At 65.1% G+C, this 17337-nt stretch overlaps 1 protein-coding gene across 3 annotated transcripts in view; it reads right to left on the bottom strand.

The window, feature by feature from the left end:
• Positions 1-17337, bottom strand: part of LOC138822741 (IQ motif and SEC7 domain-containing protein 1) — a 220784-nt gene that overhangs the window by 99359 nt on the left and 104088 nt on the right. The gene's annotated exons all lie outside the window — the stretch shown is intronic.

Below are 17337 nucleotides of genomic sequence, written 5' to 3'. Positions count from 1 at the left end.
GGAGGGCATGGCGGGGGCGGGGGGAGGCATGGCGGGGGTGGGGGGAGGCATGGCGGGGGGAGGGCATGGCGGGGGTGGGGGGAGGCATGGCGGGGAGAGGGCATGGCGGGGGTGGGGGGAGGCATGGCGGGGGGAGGGCATGGCGGGGGTGGGGGGAGGCATGGCGGGGGTGGGGGGAGGCATGGCGGGGGTGGGGAGGGCATGGCGGGGGGAGGGCATGGCGGGGGGAGGGCATGGCGGGGGAGGGCATGGCGGGGGAGGCATGGCGGGGGTGGGGGGAGGCATGGCGGTGGGGGGAGGGCATGGCGGGGGTGGGGGGAGGCATGGTGGGGGTGGGGAGGGCATGGCGGGGGTGGGGGGAGGGCATGGCGGGGGCGGGGGGAGGCATGGCGGTGGGGGGAGGGCATGGCGGGGGCGGGGGGAGGCATGGCGGGGGTGGGGGGAGGCATGGCGGGGGAGGGCATGGCGGTGGGGGGAGGGCATGGCGGGGGCGGGGGGAGGCATGGCGGTGGGGGGAGGGCATGGTGGGGGCCGGGGGGTTGGGGGACGAGGCACAGCGTACTGGGGTCTGGGTGCTGGTAGTGTGGGTAGTGATTCCGTGTGCGCTGTATGTGGTGGCACGTCCTTTGTTGAGTGGACATGAACACAGCATGACATTCTCCTACAGAACAGCACAGGCCTCAGGCCCCGCCTGAGCAGCAGGAAGGGCCCCAGCCCCAGGCTCTGATGGAGCCGGCCATCCTCATCTTCCTTGGGAACATGTCCCTTCCCCTCTCTGGCCTCAGTTTCCCCCTGCCAAGTGTGGACACTGGGACTCTGACCAGATCCAGTGAAGTCGGGGTTCCAGGAGTTGCTCCCAGGCCTTGACATCTTGCATCAGACTTTCAGCCTCTCTGAAACGACCCCAGATTCCCAGGTATCTCCCACAAAGCATGCGGGGGGCCACCCACCTGGTAAGACTGCCACAGCTATGGTGCCACCCACACCAGGACAAGGACACGCCCACCAGGGCGCATACTCAGACCTCTGAGTGTGACCTGTCACGCCAGCAGCTTCACGTGACCCCACCACAGCCCGTCCACACGGAGCGCCCTCCTGGGCCTCCATGCCACCCACAGCCCCGGCCCACCCCAACATGGCTTCCAGAGAGAGCGGCACCAGGGCGGGCGGCGTGTGACTTGGCTTTGTTCACTACCCCAATTCCCTCAAGATTTACTCAGCTCACCCCTGGCCATGCGCACTCCTGCTGATTGCTGAGTAGTGTTCCGGGAGAGGGGCGCACGGCAGTGTGTTTGAGCACTCACTCCCAAAGGGGCAGGGATAGTTTGGAGGGTGAACTCCCCCGCAGAGCCTTGGGGGGAATTGATTAAGAGGTGGTAGGACCTGGGGGGCAGGGTGAGTAGAAGGCTGTAGGTCACTGACCATCCTTGAAGGGGGCTGTGGGTCCTTGCTTCCTGGCAGTGAGGGGAGTGGTCTACTCTGCCACGAGCACGGCCTCGATGCCCTGTCCTGCCTCCTGCCCAAATCTCAACACTCTGAGCATCAACCTTTCTCTCAGCATGCGTTACCTAGCGCAGGGGGCATCCAGGCCGGGTCGGACCTGCAGGCCGGGTGGAGGGAGCGGGAATGACGCTCAATGCCCCGTGCACGGGCTTGGTGTGAACACGCTCTGCAGGCCGGGTGGAGGGAGCGGGAATGACGCTCAATGCTGTGTGCACGGGCTTGGTGTGAACACGCTCTGCAGGCCGGGTGGAGGGAGCGGGAATGACGCTCAATGCCCCGTGCACGGGCTTGGTGTGAACACGCTCTGCGTTTCCTTGTATACTGGGAGGTATACTGGACCTGGGGGAGGCATACTGGGTTTTCACAAAGTTCGCGGAAGGCAATGCGCCTGTGTTTTGGTGGCCAGGCCTTCGGATCTGTGGGTCTGGAATTTGCCTCTGTTTTCCAAAGGGGCAGGACGGCGCAGAGCCCGACAGCTCGTCCCCTCCCTGTGGTTAAACACCAAATGCCACACGGAGCATCACTGAGAAGCCACAGCAGGACCCTGGGGGACAGAAAGGGCACACACACCCCCCATCCCTGCCCACGTGCTGGGGTCACGTGTGGAGCCCTCCCGCGGGCCCTCTGCCAGCGAAGGAGCCCTGGGGGGCGGCGCTGGGCTTGCCTGGGCTGCCCCCGGTCCCCAGGTCAGCCGGGCTGAGGCTGCGGCGCAGCTCAATGGGGCTCTGTGCAGCGGCTGCTCCTTTAGGAGGTGTTCCTGGCAGTGCGGCGCTGGGTGGAGGTATGTTCCCGGCTCTGAGTGTGCACAGACAGACGCCGCCTGACAGCTGGACCAACCCCTCCCAGCCAGGGTTCGCCTTTTCTCGGGGTTCCGGCAGTTTCTCTGGGGCAGAAGGGAGGAAATGGGGGGGCAACGTTCTGACTGGCGCTCCTCCCTGCTCCCCCCCCATGTCTGTGCCAGCTGCAAAGCCCGGAGGCCAGACCTCCCCACCCCGCCCCGCCCCGGGGCTCCCTGGCACGGTGGCTGCTGCCCCCCGTCACCAGGGGTCCTGCTGCGGCCTCACCCGAGCTGGGGCTCCGGCACTGTCAGGTAGCGCCCACCCCACACCCGCCAGGGCACCTAAGCCCATTTCTGCAGCTGTACTGTGGGGCTCACCTTCCCATCTCAGAGAATGGGCGTGGGGCACCTCGCCCTTGGTCCTGCCCATATTCCCCTCCCCCCACCCCAGGCCTCCCCGGGAGAAGCCCGTGGGGGCTGTCCCCGCTGTGGGTCCCGGACAGCCCGGGCCTCCTGCTGGCCCTGCTGTGGGTCATGGACAGCCCGGGCCTCCTGCTGGCCCCGCTGTGGGTCACAGACAGCCCGGGCCTCCTGCTGGCCCCGCTGTGGGTCCCGGACAGCCCGGGCCTCCTGCTGGCCCCGCTGTGGGTCATGGACAGCCCGGGCCTCCTGCTGGCCCCGCTGTGGGTCATGGACAGCCCGGGCCTCCTGCTGTCCCCGCTGTGGGTCCCGGACAGCCCGGGCCTCCTGCTGGCCCCGCTGTGGGTCATGGACAGCCCGGGTCTCCTGCTGTCCCCGCTGTGGGTCACGGACAGCCCGGGCCTCCTGCTGGCCCCGCTGTGGGTCATGGACAGCCCGGGCCTCCTGCTGGCCCCACTGTGGGTCATGGACAGCCCGGGCCTCCTGCTGGCCCCGCTGTGGGTCATGGACAGCCCGGGCCTCCTGCTGGCCCCGCTGTGGGTCATGGACAGCCCGGGTCTCCTACCCAGGCACAGGAGGCGACTCTCCTGGCTGACCTCCACACCCTCCGCCCTGCGGAGTCTGGAAAAGCCCATTCGCCTCCGGGAGGGTCCCTGGACAGAGGGGTTTGGGAGAGCCGGGCCCCGCAGTGAGACTGCGGGCATCCAGACCCTGCTTGGCCTCAGTTTCCACCTGCACCACAGGAAGTCTGTCCCGAGAAACAGCTACCTTCAAGTCCCCATCGACCCGGCGGCCGTGCGGTGCCCACTCACACCCGGCCCCCGCGAGCCCTCCCAGGGCCAGGGCGAGGCCCCCAGCGGAGGCTCAGAGCCAGTGGCACGAGGCCCGGGCATGCCCGCTTTACCGTGCTGCTGCACGGGTCAACCGGGGGCGCCAAGGGAGCAGCTGCCACACACTGAAACAATCACAATGACAGTTGCTTATAACCTACAAACCAGCTATTCCTGGATCTTTCCACGTAGTATTTTGGAGCAGTGGTTGACCACGGGTGAGGGTGGGACTGCCACGCCCATGTGCGCACACAATGCGTGAGGGCGGGCACCCCGTGCACACCACGGTCCCATGAGGGCGGGCACCCCGCGCGGCTGCGCACCACGCGTCCCGTGAGGGCGGGCACCCCGCGCGGCTGCGCACCACACGTCCCGTGAGGGCGGGCACCCCGCGCGGCTGCGCACCACGCGTCCCGTGAGGGCGGGCACCCCGTGCGGCTGCGCACCACGCGTCCCGTGAGGGCGGGCACCCCGTGCGGCCGCGCACACGCCTGTGGGAAGGGTGCAGCACACACACTAGCCCCCGGGCGAGGTGGGCACAGCAGCGCAGGGCTCCCGGCTGGCACAGGAAGCAAGGCCTCTTGGGAATGGAAAGCCCAGCACGGGCCCAGGAGAGCGCCACACATGGACCCTGGCGAAAGCCGACACCCGGAAGCAGCAGCCCCAGCACGGCGCGGGGTGGGGCAAGGGCGGGCCGAGCTTTCGGGACGGGCACGCGCTGGACGCAGCCCGGCTGCCGGAAGCACCGCCGTGACCCCGACCTCTTCTCACCCGGCCGGGACCCGCACGAAGCAGCCGAGAATGCAGAGTTCAAAGCCTGCGTGGCCCCTTCTGGGCTGGTGACACCGCGTGAGGCCCGGTGGCCATGTGTCCTGTGCCCGGGCTGCAGTGTCATTCCAGCCCAACCCACCGAGGACAGATGCCACGGTCCCTCAGGCACAGCCAGGCGGGGAGGGGCAGGGCCTGGGGGCAGGGAACTCCACGCAGAGCTCTCCACACACAGCTCCACGCATGGCTCCACGCAGAGCGCTCCACGCACGGCTCCACGCAGAACCCCCCCACGGCTCCACACACAGCTCCACGCAGAACCCCCCACGGCTCTATGCACAGTTCCATGCAGAGCCCTCCATGCACAGCTCCATGCACGGCTCCACACAGTTCTACGCAGAGTGGCTCCATGCATGGCTCCACAGAGTCCTCCACGCACAAGCTCCATGCAGAGCCCTCCACGCACGGCTCCACACAGAGCTCTACGCAGAACCCTCCACGCATGGCTCTATGCACGGCTCCACACAGAGCCCCCCACGCACAGCTCCATGCAGAGCTCTCCACACAGCTCCATGCACAGCCCTATGCACAGCTCCACACAGAGCCCCCCATGCACAGCTCCATGCAGAGCCCTCCACGCACGGCTCCACGCACGGCTCCACACAGAGCTCTACGCAGAACCCTCCACGCACGGCTCCACGCACGGCTCCACACAGAGCCCCCCATGCACAGCTCCATGCAGAGCTCTCCACACAGCTCCATGCACAGCCCTCACGCAGAGCCCTCCACGCACGGCTCCATGCAGAGCTCTCCACACAGCTCCATGCACAGCCCTATGCACGGCTCCACACAGAGCCCCCCACGCACAGCTCCATGCAGAGCTCTCCACACAGCTCCATGCACAGCCCTATGCACGGCTCCACACAGAGCCCCCCATGCACAGCTCCATGCAGAGCTCTCCACACAGCTCCATGCACAGCCCTATGCACAGCTCCACACAGAGCCCCCCACGCACAGCTCCATGCAGAGCTCTCCACACAGCTCCATGCACAGCCCTATGCACAGCTCCACACAGAGCCCCCCATGCACAGCTCCATGCAGAGCCCTCCACGCACGGCTCCACGCACGGCTCCACACAGAGCTCTACGCAGAACCCTCCACGCACGGCTCCACGCACGGCTCCACACAGAGCCCCCCATGCACAGCTCCATGCAGAGCTCTCCACACAGCTCCATGCACAGCCCTCACGCAGAGCCCTCCACGCACGGCTCCATGCAGAGCTCTCCACACAGCTCCATGCACAGCCCTATGCACGGCTCCACACAGAGCCCCCCACACACAGCTCCATGCAGAGCTCTCCACACAGCTCCATGCACAGCCCTCACGCAGAGCCCTCCACGCACAGCTGCAGGCTGGTGCTGCAAGCTCACGGGGCCTGCCAGGCCTTCAGCCTCCCCAGTGTCCAGCATCAGACCTTTGCCACAGAATGGCCCAGATTCTCAAAACAACAGGAAGCTTGGGCTTCTGAGTCCCATCTGACCTCCCAAGGCCTCTCCTCGGGTAAGAAGGCTGCCCTGCCCAGCCGTGGGCCTGTTCCTGGGCTCTGTCCCCTGCCCTCTGCCCAGGTCAATCTCCAGCCAGCCTGGTACTGATCCAAACCCAGAGGCACTCACCCGGATGAGCACCCTTCCTGGGGTCCCCCCGAACGCAGACAGACACATTCCCCAACTTAATCCTAATTTTCTTAGAAGATTCAGTGAGGATTTACTTTAGTATAGCAGGATAAAGTAGGGAGAAATAGGGAAGGGAGAGACAGGAACCTAACTCCTGAATAACGGATTCATCCTTAGCGTTCAGAAGGAATGAGAGGGTGGGCAGAGTGTCCAGCCTGCAGGCCCGTGGCGGCGTGGGAGACCGGCTGCACTGTCTGCAGAGGGAAGTGCCCAGGCGGAGGAGCCGGGCTCCGGGCGCTCCGAGTCCTCAGGCCCCGGTGCCTGGGCATACTTGTCTCTGGATAAACAGGAGGCTATCACCTAAGCCCAGACCAGGCAAGAGAAGGAGGAGAAGAGAAGGAGGAGGAGAAGGAGAGATCCAGTCCAAGGCTGCCAGCCAGCAGGGGGCTTCTATTTTGGGGCGCAAGATGGCACGGCAGCAGGCTTTGTCCCCCACACATCTGCTCGTGGCTTGGAAGGCAAAGCCTTCTCCCAGCAGATGGTAGTAGCCCTGGCAGGCGCTGGGTGGCTCCGGCCCCCACCAGGCTGGTGGCTGTGGGCAGCAGCCAGGGCGTCTGTCCTCACTGGGGGATGGAGGGCGCATCCTCCCCAGGGCTCAAGAGTACCAGACAGTCCCAGCCCCGACCTCACCCGGGACCCCCAGGGCACTGCCCTGCCTTGGAGACAGCAAGGCCCCTCCCGGGCCCCAAGACCCCCGGCACCAGGTGTGCGGTGTTGTGTGTCCCAGGTGGCGTCTGGGTGCGCAGCACTGGGGCGTCAGGTGCTGAGCCGGCCTGGGGATGGGGGGGTGTCCCGAGGCTTCGGCCTCTCAGTGGACACCAGGCCCTTTAGAGCCGAGCAAACATAACGTGACACGTGACGTGCTCAGGCCCCAGGCCCAGGCTCTGGGGCTGCTTCTCAGGACTCCCTGCCCTCCGATGGCCACACGAGGCATCTTCAGCCCAGCCCAGCCCCAAGGGCACCCTCAAGACAAGAGAGGAGGGAAGGCTGAGGACTCAGGCTACCATGTGCCCACGAAACCTGGGCCAACACCACGCCCATCCTGGCTCTGGAGCCTCCATCAGCCCAGCCTCCACCCTGCCCAGCCTCAGCCCTGCCCAGCTTCCGTCCTGCCCAGCCTCCCTCCTGCCGAGCCTCCGCCCTGCCCAGCCTCTGCCCTGCCCAGCCTCCATCCTGCCCAGCCTCAGCCCTGCCCAGCCTCCCTCCTGCCTAGCCTCCACCCTGCCCAGCCTCCGCCCTGCCCAGCCTCCCTCCTGCTGAGCCTCCGTCCTGCCCAGCCTCAGCCCTGCCCAGCCTCCGCCCTGCCCAGCCTCCCTCCTGCCCAGCTTCATCCTGCCCAGCCTCTATCCTGCCCAGCCTCCATCCTGCTGAGCCTCCACCCTGCCCAGCCTCCATCCTGCCAAGCCTCCATCCTGCTCAGCCTCCGTCCTGCTCAGCCTCAGCCCTGCCCAGCCTCTATCCTGCCCAGCCTCAGCCCTGCCCAGCCTCCATCCTGCTGGGCCTCAGCCCTGCCAAGCCTCCATCCTGCTGAGTCTCTGTCCTGCTCAGCCTTAGCCCTGCCCAGCCTCCATCCTGCTGAGTCTCCGTCCTTCCCAGCCTCCATCCTGCTGAGCCTCTCTGTCCTGCCCAGCCTCAGCCCTGCCCAGCCTCCGTCCTGCTCAGCCTTAGCCCTGCCCAGCCTCTGTCCTGCCCAGCCTCAGCCCTGCCCAGCCGCCGTCCTGCTCAGCCTTAGCCCTGCCCAGCCTCTGTCCTGCCCAGCCTCAGCCCTGCCCAGCCTCTGTCCTGCTCAGCCTTAGCCCTGCCCCGACTCACAGGCCTGGCCCTGCCTCTGTCTGTACCGAAAAAGCAATTTGCCCAAGGACGTCACCAGAAGCCCTGGCTCCTCGGGTTGGAGCTACCTCGTTTCCATTTCTGTCTTCAAAATGCATTGCAGGAAGGCTCAGTTTGTCTCTGCCCTGCTGCCTGCTGGCGGTGACTGGGGGCGGGGGCAGGCGAGGGCATGGGGCTGCATCTTCACTATGTTAAATGGCAACCGAGGCCACCTGCTGGGCCTGGGGGGAGGCGGGGACTGGGCCTCCTTCTGGGAGGGAGCTAACAGACCCTGTCTGGCAGCCAGGTCTGCCATGGCCGCCGGCAGAGCAGGCCTTCCAGACAGCCAGGGATCAACCCACCACCGGTCCCCCAAGGGCTCTGCACCACATTGGGGGAGGCTGAGTCCCAGTGGGGGTCAGCCCTAGATGGAAGTCAAGAAGTCAGGAAGGAAAGGGCTACAGGTCATGACCAGAGGCCCAGCTGGAGGGAGGACTGAGACGGGGAGGTCATGGGCTGCCTTGTCTCAGTCATCAGGACTCAGCAACTTGTGTCTGTGTGTGTGTGTGTGTGTGTGTGTGTGTGTGTGTGTTTGTGTGTGTGTGTGTGTGTGTATGTGCGCATACCAAAACTGGGACTTGAATTCAGGGCCTGAGCGCCGTCCTTTGGCTTTTTTGTTCAAGGCTGACATTCTACTATTTTGAGCTACCCTACCATTTGAGTCACGGCCTTTTGGTGGTTAATTAGAGATAAAAGCCTGCCCAGGCTGGCTTTTAAGGATGATCCTCAGATCTCAGCTTCCTGAGTAGCTGGGATGAAGGTACGAGACACCAGACACCGGTGGCGGGTGAAGCCCTGCTTTATGCCCCAGACGTCACGTGGCGCCATCTCTGCTCTGCAGTGAGGGCATTAGCGGCCTCACCTGTCTCCACCCACACAGTGAAGCCAGCGGTTTGTCCTCTACCACAGAGAAAAGCTGAACAACAGAAAGAGCCAGTGGCTCCCGCCTGTCATCCTAGCTACTCAGGAGGCTGAGACCTGAGGATCACAGTTCAAAGCCAGCCTGGGCAGGAAAGTCCAAGAGAGGGGCTGGGGGTTTAGCCCAGCGGAAGGGTGCCCGCCTGACGTGCGCAAGGCCCTGGGTTCAGTTCTCAGCCCTGGTTAAAAAAAAAAAGACATATGAAGCTACAAAAGACCAAAAAAAAACAAGGCAACGGAAAGTCCAAGAGACTCTTTTTTTGTTGTTGTTGTTGGTCGTGGGGCTTGAACTCTGGGCCTGGGCGCTGTCCCTCAGCTCTTCAGCTCAAGGCGAGCACTCTACCACTTGAGCTACAGCGCCACTTCCGGTTTTCTGGTGGTTTATTGGAGATAGGAGTCTCATGGTCTCTCCTGCCTGGGCTGGCTTTGAACCGCGATCCTCAGATCTCAGCCTCCTGAGTAGCTAGGATGACAGGCATGAGCCACCAGCGCCTGGCTCCAAGAGACTCTAATCTCCAATGAACCACCAGAAAACTGGAAGTGGCATTGTGGCTCAAGTGGTAGAGCACTAGCCTTGATCTGAAGAGCTGAGGGACAGCGCCCAGGCCCAGAGTTCAGGCCCCATGACTGACAAAAACAAAAACAAACAAAAAAACCCCAGCAAGTGTGTGAATGGTGAGCAGGCCCATCCCGCAGGGCGCAGGTGTGTGAGTCATGAGCAGGCCCATCCCGCAGGGCGCAGGTGTGTGAATGGTGAGCAGGCCCATCCCGCAGGGCTCAGGTGTGTGAATGGTGAGCAGGCCCATCCCGCAGGGCGCAGGTGTGTGTATGGTGAGCAGGCCCATCCCGCAGGGCACAGGTGTGTGAATGGTGAGCAGGCCCATCCTGCAGGGCGCAGGTGTGTGAATGGTGAGCAGGCCCATCCCGCAGGGCGCAGGTGTGTGAGTCATGAGCAGGCCCATCCCGCAGGGCACAGGTGTGTGAGTCATGAGCAGGCCCATCCCGCAGGGCGCAGGTGTGTGAATGGTGAGCAGGCCCATCCCGCAGGGCGCAGGTGTGTGAGTCATGAGCAGGCCCATCCCGCAGGGCGCAGGTGTGTGAGTCATGAGCAGGCCCATCCCGCAGGGCACAGGTGTGTGAGTCATGAGCAGGCCCATCCCGCAGGGCGCAGGTGTGTGAATGGTGAGCAGGCCCATCCCGCAGGGCGCAGGTGTGTGAGTCATGAGCAGGCCCATCCTGCAGGGCGCAGGTGTGTGAATGGTGAGCAGGCCCATCCCGCAGGGCTCAGGTGTGTGAATGGTGAGCAGGCCCATCCCGCAGGGCACAGGTGTGTGAGTCGTGAGCAGGCCCATCCCGCAGGGCGCAGGTGTGTGAATGGTGAGCAGGCCCATCCCGCAGGGCACAGGTGTGTGAATGGTGAGCAGGCCCATCCCGCAGGGCACAGGTGTGTGAGTCGTGAGCAGGCCCATCCCGCAGGGCGCAGGTGTGTGAATGGTGAGCAGGCCCATCCCGCAGGGCACAGGTGTGTGAGTCGTGAGCAGGCCCATCCCGCAGGGCGCAGGTGTGTGAATGGTGAGCAGGCCCATCCCGCAGGGCGCAGGTGTGTGAGTCATGAGCAGGCCCATCCCGCAGGGCGCAGGTGTGTGAATGGTGAGCAGGCCCATCCCGCAGGGCTCTGGTGTGTGAATGGTGAGCAGGCCCATCCCGCAGGGCTCTGGTGTGTGAATGGTGAGCAGGCCCATCCCGCAGGGCGCAGGTGTGTGAGTCGTGAGCAGGCCCATCCCGCAGGGCGCAGGTGTGTGAATGGTGAGCAGGCCCATCCCGCAGGGCGCAGGTGTGTGAGTCGTGAGCAGGCCCATCCCGCAGGGCGCAGGTGTGTGTATGGTGAGCAGGCCCATCCCGCAGGGCGCAGGTGTGTGAATGGTGAGCAGGCCCATCCCGCAGGGCGCAGGTGTGTGAATGGTGAGCAGGCCCATCCCGCAGGGCGCAGGTGTGTGAGTCGTGAGCAGGCCCATCCCGCAGGGCGCAGGTGTGTGAGTCGTGAGCAGGCCCATCCCGCAGGGCTCCAGTGTGAGTCGTGAGTGCGCCTGTCCCACAGGGCGCAGGGTACAGGGCACAAGGCCGGCAGCTCTGGTCCCAGGAGAGCCCTGCCCCTGGTGACATGCTGCTCTTGGAAGAACACAGATGTCCCTATGTGTGATTCCTGACCACCAGTGTAGTTGCAGTCCTGGAAAACTCAGCATGCACCCAAATGACAGAGAACGTGGGGGGGGGGGGGCTCGAACTCCTGAGCACAAGTGATCCTCCAGCCTCAGCCTCCTAAATAGCTGGGATTATAGACTGAGGCTTAAAATTTGCATTTTGACCTTTCTTTCACCTCCTGCTCCCCTCCCTCCCCCCCTTCCCTGTGGTCTCCAGGCTTGCACTGTACCACCAAACCACACCACAGCCCATTCTTCTGTGGCTTAGATGTCAAGGGGTGTGAGGTCCCAGGCTGGGGGCCAGAGTCGCCACACACATTTTTTTTCCTCTGCAGAGGCACCAGAACCATAGCCGCGGGCCACCCTGCCTGCCGCGGGCCTCCCTGCCCGCCGTGGCCACCCTGCCCGCCGTGGCCGCCACGGGCCGCTCTGCCCGCCGTGGCCTCCCTGCCCGCCCTGCCCACCATGGCCACCCTGCCCGCCCTGCCCACCGTGGCCGCCATGGCCACAACGGGCCGCCCTGCCCGCCGTGGCCTCCCTGCCCGCCCTGCCCGCCTTGGCCGCCCTGCCCGCCGTGGCCTCCCTGCCTGCCGTGGGCCGCCCTGCCCGCCCTGCCCGCCATGGCCGCCACGGGCCGCCCTGTCCGCCGTGGCGTCCCTGCCCGCCCTGCCCACCGTGGCCGCCATGGCCGCCCTGCCCGCCGTGGCCGCCCTGCCCGCTGTGGCCGCTTGCTTCCTGCAGCTGCTGCCATTCAGGCCCTCTGCCCTGGGCCCACAGTTCCGCCGTGCCTGTCTCCCAGAGGCGGTGACCCAGCCCCAGCCAAGCTCTGCGGCCGGCTGTGGATGGCTGTGTCGGCAGAACTGCTCTGGAAGGGGCACCAGCCAGGGTGCTGGCAGCAAGCTGTGCCACACAGGCCTGGGGCTGGCCTGACCCTCACAAGCTGGAGCGGCACCCCCCCACCGTAAGACCACCGCCTCTCTTGGGGCTCACTAGTCACCACGTTCCCCAAATCGAGCCTTCTCCAGGGTCCAGACTGGGTGCACAAGGCAGGGAGTGGAAAGCCACGCTGCATGAGGCAATGTGAAAAGCAGGTAAGTTCTAGAAAGACCAGGCAAACCGCTCACCACTGTGGCCTCTGGGACGGGGAGGGGCCATCGTCACAGTGTACGGATCTTTTTGTGCCATATGGATGCATTATCTCTGCGTTGCATGGGTAAAGGGAAAGAAAAACTGGAAATATGGCTCTGTGTACGCTAAATTTGGTCACTCACACCTTCATGCACGAAAGCACGCGTGTCCTGAAACACATTTCCCCCTCCCACCACCAGGGCGGCGCGGCTAGCAGACACAGGCAACAACAAGAGCTGGCCAGGACACAGACTGAATGCTCCCACGTGGCGGTACCGGACCCCGTGAACATGGCAAGGCGGTGCTTCATGACGCGTGACCATAGGGGTCTGGCAGATGCACAAGGGCTGAAAGTGGGGCCCATGGGGGGAGGGAGGGGGACACCCTGGCTTCATGGCAGGGTTATTCGCATTCTTGGGTGGATGAGTAAACTGTGGCCTGGGCAAATAACGGAGTATTGTGCAGCCATCACAAGGAAGGAAAGGCAGACGCAGGCTACCACTGAGAGCATGGTACTGAGGGACATCAGCCAGGTACAAAAGGACAAAGACAGCATGGTTCCACTCGAGAGATCCGGGAGCAGTCGGCTCTCTCAGGCAGCAAGTGGGGTGGTGGTGTGGGGAAGGGTGGGGAGCTGGCGTTTCATGGGGACAGAGTTTGGAGTTGGGAAGACAGAGAAGTTCTGGACTCGGGTAATGGCGGTGGCCGTGTTCACTGCTGCAGCGCTGTGGCTACGATGGCTGGTGCTCCCTGGGTTGTGTCTCAGCTGCGAACAGTTACTGGTGCAGGGCCGGCCAGCCATGCAGGGGTGCTGGGGGCAGGGGCAGCAGGAAGGAGAGTGATGGAGGAGGCTGGGGACTGGAGGAAGAGGCATGGGCTGGCTGGGAGGTGGAGGGGACACAAGGCCGTGCCAGGCAGGGGGCTACAGGGCAATCTCACGGTGGTTGAGAGATGTCCTGGCAGGACGGGGCAGACGGACGCAGGGCCCGGGAGAGGGCTGAGGTAGGGTGCCAGCGTGCTGGGAGGGGCGGGGAGGCCAGTTCTGCCTCAGATCTGTCCACATGTCTATCCACTCCCCACTGCCTCCTGCCCTCTCCGGGGGCCAGCTGGGCCTTGCTCCCTTCCCAGGTGGTTAGTGCCCCCAGACCGGGTGCAGGGACTGGATGAGCAAGCAACCTTGACTCCCCCCACCCCCAGGACAGCAGCGTTGGGAGTGAGCCCCGGCGCTGGCACGGCTGTGGGGACAGCACGTGTGTCCCTGCAGCTCCAGGTCAGTGGTGGGCCGGGGGAAGGCAGGGAAGGCAGGGTCTGCCCAAGGCCACGCAGCCGGACAGGAGCCAGAGTGCAGGCCCCCCTCCCCCCCACCGTCCCCCACCCCTCCTCCGCCGCAGACGCTTGCAGAACCTGGGGTCAAGGACGTCATCCCCTTTGACCAACAGGAATCTTTGGGGCGGGGGGGGGGGAGGACACAGGCACAGAGGGAGCACTGTGGGAGCACCGCAGGGAGGCAGCAGGCGAGGCTGGAGGGACAGGCACACGGGTGGCGCGGCCCTGCCGTCCTGTCCCCCTTGCCGGCCCACAGCCTTCCCTGCTGCTCTTCTGCGCTCGTGTCAGGGGCCCAGGGAGCCCGGGGCCTCATGGGACTCGGCCCTCCCAGCCCCCGCCCGCTCCGCCATCGCCCCCCTCGGCCGTCCTTGGGCACTCAGGAGGTCCCTGCTTGCTTCCAGCCCTGACCCCCAGTCTGTCTTACTGCGTCTCCCTCACACGCAGGATCCCGGCGGGTGAAAGCTTCCGTGTGGCCGGGCACAGTGCTCTGGTCTGCAATCCCAGCTGCTTGGGAAGCAGAGCACGAGACCACGGTTCAAGGCCAGCCGTGGCATGAAAGGCTTTGTGATACCATCTCCATCCAAGGCTGGCTGGGTGGCGCACACCTGTCACCACCCCCCAGTGACAGAGGGGCCCAAGTAGGGGGTCAGGATCCACGCCGGCCTCGACATGCAGTGAGCCCTGACTCACAAACAGCGCAGGCCAGCCCAGCCTCACCACCCCCGTGAGGTGGTCTGGGCTCCACTGTGCTGTCTTATCAGTGGGGGTGGGGTAGCAACAGCGCCATCTTCTGGGTCACCCAAGAGTTAACGGCTGAGGCCTGGGAAACGCCTGGCCCGGGGCCCTGACACCTGCCTGCCCCCAGAGCTCCCTGCCCACCCCCCACGCTGCATCCACCCCAGCCAGAATGACCACTATTCCCTGGACCTGGGCTCTCTTTCCGAGCCGGCCCTCGGCCCTCCGTACTGACGTTGCCGGTCCACACCTGTTCCTCCCAGCGGCCTGCCAGCTCCCAGGAGCAGAAACGACTGCTCATAGTGCAGTGCTCGGCCCCATCAGAACTCCCTCACTGGACACAGAGTTCCTGAGCGCAGACGGCGGGTCCACACCTCCCCAATGCTGGAAGAGGCTGCCGGGCCTCGGCCGGCACAAGTGGAGTCCTGCAGCAAAGCAAGCACAGCGCCAACAACCAACACTCCAGCAGCAGGGCAGGTTGGGCACCGGGAGGGTCACGGTGGAGCCTGCCACACCTCCCCAGGAAGCGGGGCAGTTCCAGGGAATGAATGAGTGAGGGGCGCATGGTGCGGAAGGAGGAAGGGCCCTGCCCCAGCCCGCCCAGGAGCCTGCCCCTCAGACACCGGCCAGCCCCACCACGGCACCCCCTGGGGCCACACCCAGCATGTGACACAGCTCCCCGTCACGGCGTGTGGCGGTGGCAGTTTGGAGGGGGCTCACCTGCACGTACTCGTGAACAGCACCACTGAGACGTGATGAATCAAGCTGGCAGTAAGTTGGACGAGGGAGCAGATTCCTGGAGGTCTTGTGGTTGCTCCTCGTGTGGTTAGTAAATCCCCATCCGCCAGGCCACCTTCAAGGGTGCCCGTGCCCCAGCCCAGGCCCTCGTCCCGTCTGCTGGAGCAGAGCCTCCACGGCACCCCCTGCGGCCTGCGACGGGCCGGGCGGCGGGGCAGAGGAGGCCCGGGGAGTGAGGCTGGGTCTGTCCAGGCCTGGGGTATGGCCAGCTGGGGGAGGGGCCACACTGCCCACGTACAGCAGGAAACAGTTGTGTGATCCTCTCTGTGCCTCAGTTTCCCACTCTGTAAAATGGGATCTGTGATCTATACCTGCGGTAGCAGTCCGTGGGGAGGCTCGGGAGCCTCCTGGAGGCCCGGGTACTGGCTAGATGCCGTGCTGGCTACTTCCTGCTACCATGAACGCTCAATGCCACGAGCCCTGCGCTGCGGGGCTGGGCAGCAGGAAGGCTGAAGGAGCCTGCACCAGCCGCCTGGGCCCGGGCCCGGCCTGGGCCTGTCCTGGCTCTGATTCTGGGGGCTAAAATGCTGAGCAAACACAGGCTACCAAGTGCCCGGTGGGTAGCCGGGCCTCAGCAGGGCCTCCCCGCGCCTCCATGCCCTTCAGAAAGGACAGGGCAGCACGGAGTCCCAATGCCCTGCCAGGCTGTTTGGGAATCTCTGGTGCCCACAGCTTTGGTGGCAGCAATAGGAGGTGGGGGTGGGGTAGCACGGATGGTCAGGTGCCCAGGAGCTGGGGGCACAGGCCTCTGCAGCAGGCTGGGCTGCTGGCCCTGACAGACTAGATCAGGCTCCTCAAAGGGATGGGAGTCTGAACAGAACCGTCAAGCCCGGCAGACGGGCCGCTGTCCGCACAGGCACGGCTCAGGCCCGCCCCTGGGCCCCGCAGACACTGACAGTCCAGCCACCCCGTGTCCTGACCCCAGGTCCCGGCAATGAAGCCCAGAGGGAAGGTTTCTCGTGTTGCTCTAGGGATCCTACAAAATCTCCACCCCAGGGCTGGAATATGCCCAAGTTCCAGAAAGACTTGTGGAGCCTCAGTTTCCCCTTCTGACAGTGGAGTCTCCAAGCCTGTCCAGAAATGGCTGTGGTGAGAATCACAGGCCTGGGGCCGGAGGCAGGCATAGGGCTGCTGCTCTCCACGCAGAGCCCCACAGCTCACCCCAATGCTGACCCCTGTCCCAGCTTCCACGCACCTGAAAGCTGAGAATGTCTCCCAGTTGGCACCTTGGCCTAAGCACAGGTGCAGCTGGTGGAGACAGCCCCCTGCCTGGAGGCCCTGTCCCGGAGGCTGGGAGGCTGGGGGGGCTGGGGGGCCGGGAGGCTGGGGGGCTGGGGGGCCGGGAGGCCGGGAGGCCGGGAGGCTGGGAGCTGGGAGGCTGAGACGGAGTCTCTGCCAGGGAAGATGGACTGTTGGTTTCCCAAACTACAGCCCGGGCCTGGTCACAGGGAGTGAGAGCTCATGTGCATTCGCTCACACCAAAAGCCAAAAGCCAAAAGCCAACGGTGGGCTCTTCCACTCAAATGGCAGTGCGCACGCAGCCCTGTGCACGCACCGCGGAGGCCTCAGCCACGCCAGGCTCCGCCCAGCCTGCTGATGGCGGTGTTTACTTCCCTTCTAGCTCATTAACATGAGAACAGCCCGGGGAAGCAGGGAGGAGGCAGAGCAGCACTTGGCTGACCTTTGCTACCTTTGCTACCTGGGGGACTTGGGGTGCTCGCAGCTGCTCCCCCCACCCCGTTCCTCTCTCCCCTTCCCCTCTACTCCCCCCCCCCGCAGAGCTCCAGACTGCCCTCTTCTCGCTGAGAGATTGGCCACACTCTGACCTCAAGCGGTCTGAGGTCAGTCAACAACCCTGCAGCCCCCGGTGCTGGGCCCAGACCCGCAGGCATGCAGAGAAGCTGGGCCTCAGCCCCCAGGGCCTGGGGCTCCTAAGCGCAGAAGATCCCCAGCCCCAGCAGCACAGCGCACAGCCCCAGAGAGCCAAGGAGGAAGCTGGCATTTGAAATGCTCTGCCCCCTGGGAAGCCCGGCTGAACCAAACATGCTCCTTCATTTCCATAAATACCCCGGCCCGTGATGTCACCGCCCTTGCAGACTCAAGCAGCCTGCGTCCCTGGCAGCGTCCCGCAGACAAGCTCCCCGACGCCCGCCCACAGAACACCTGGCCGCTACAGCTGGACAGGGCGGCTTCCTGGCGCCGACCCTCGCCTGTCCATGGAGACGTGGCTTCCTGCCCCAGCCTCGCGCTGCTGCCAGCCTCCCATCGGCACGGCGGGAGCGCTGGGCACAGGCCTGTGGGCCGGGCCAGAGCCACAGCGCCCGCCGAAG

This window comes from Dipodomys merriami, unplaced genomic scaffold (assembly GCF_024711535.1).
Source record: "Dipodomys merriami isolate MVZ:Mamm:240054 unplaced genomic scaffold, mDipMer1.0.p SCAF_114, whole genome shotgun sequence".
In the NCBI taxonomy this organism is placed as follows: domain Eukaryota; kingdom Metazoa; phylum Chordata; class Mammalia; order Rodentia; family Heteromyidae; genus Dipodomys; species Dipodomys merriami.
This window is presented reverse-complemented; position numbering and strand designations above follow the sequence as displayed.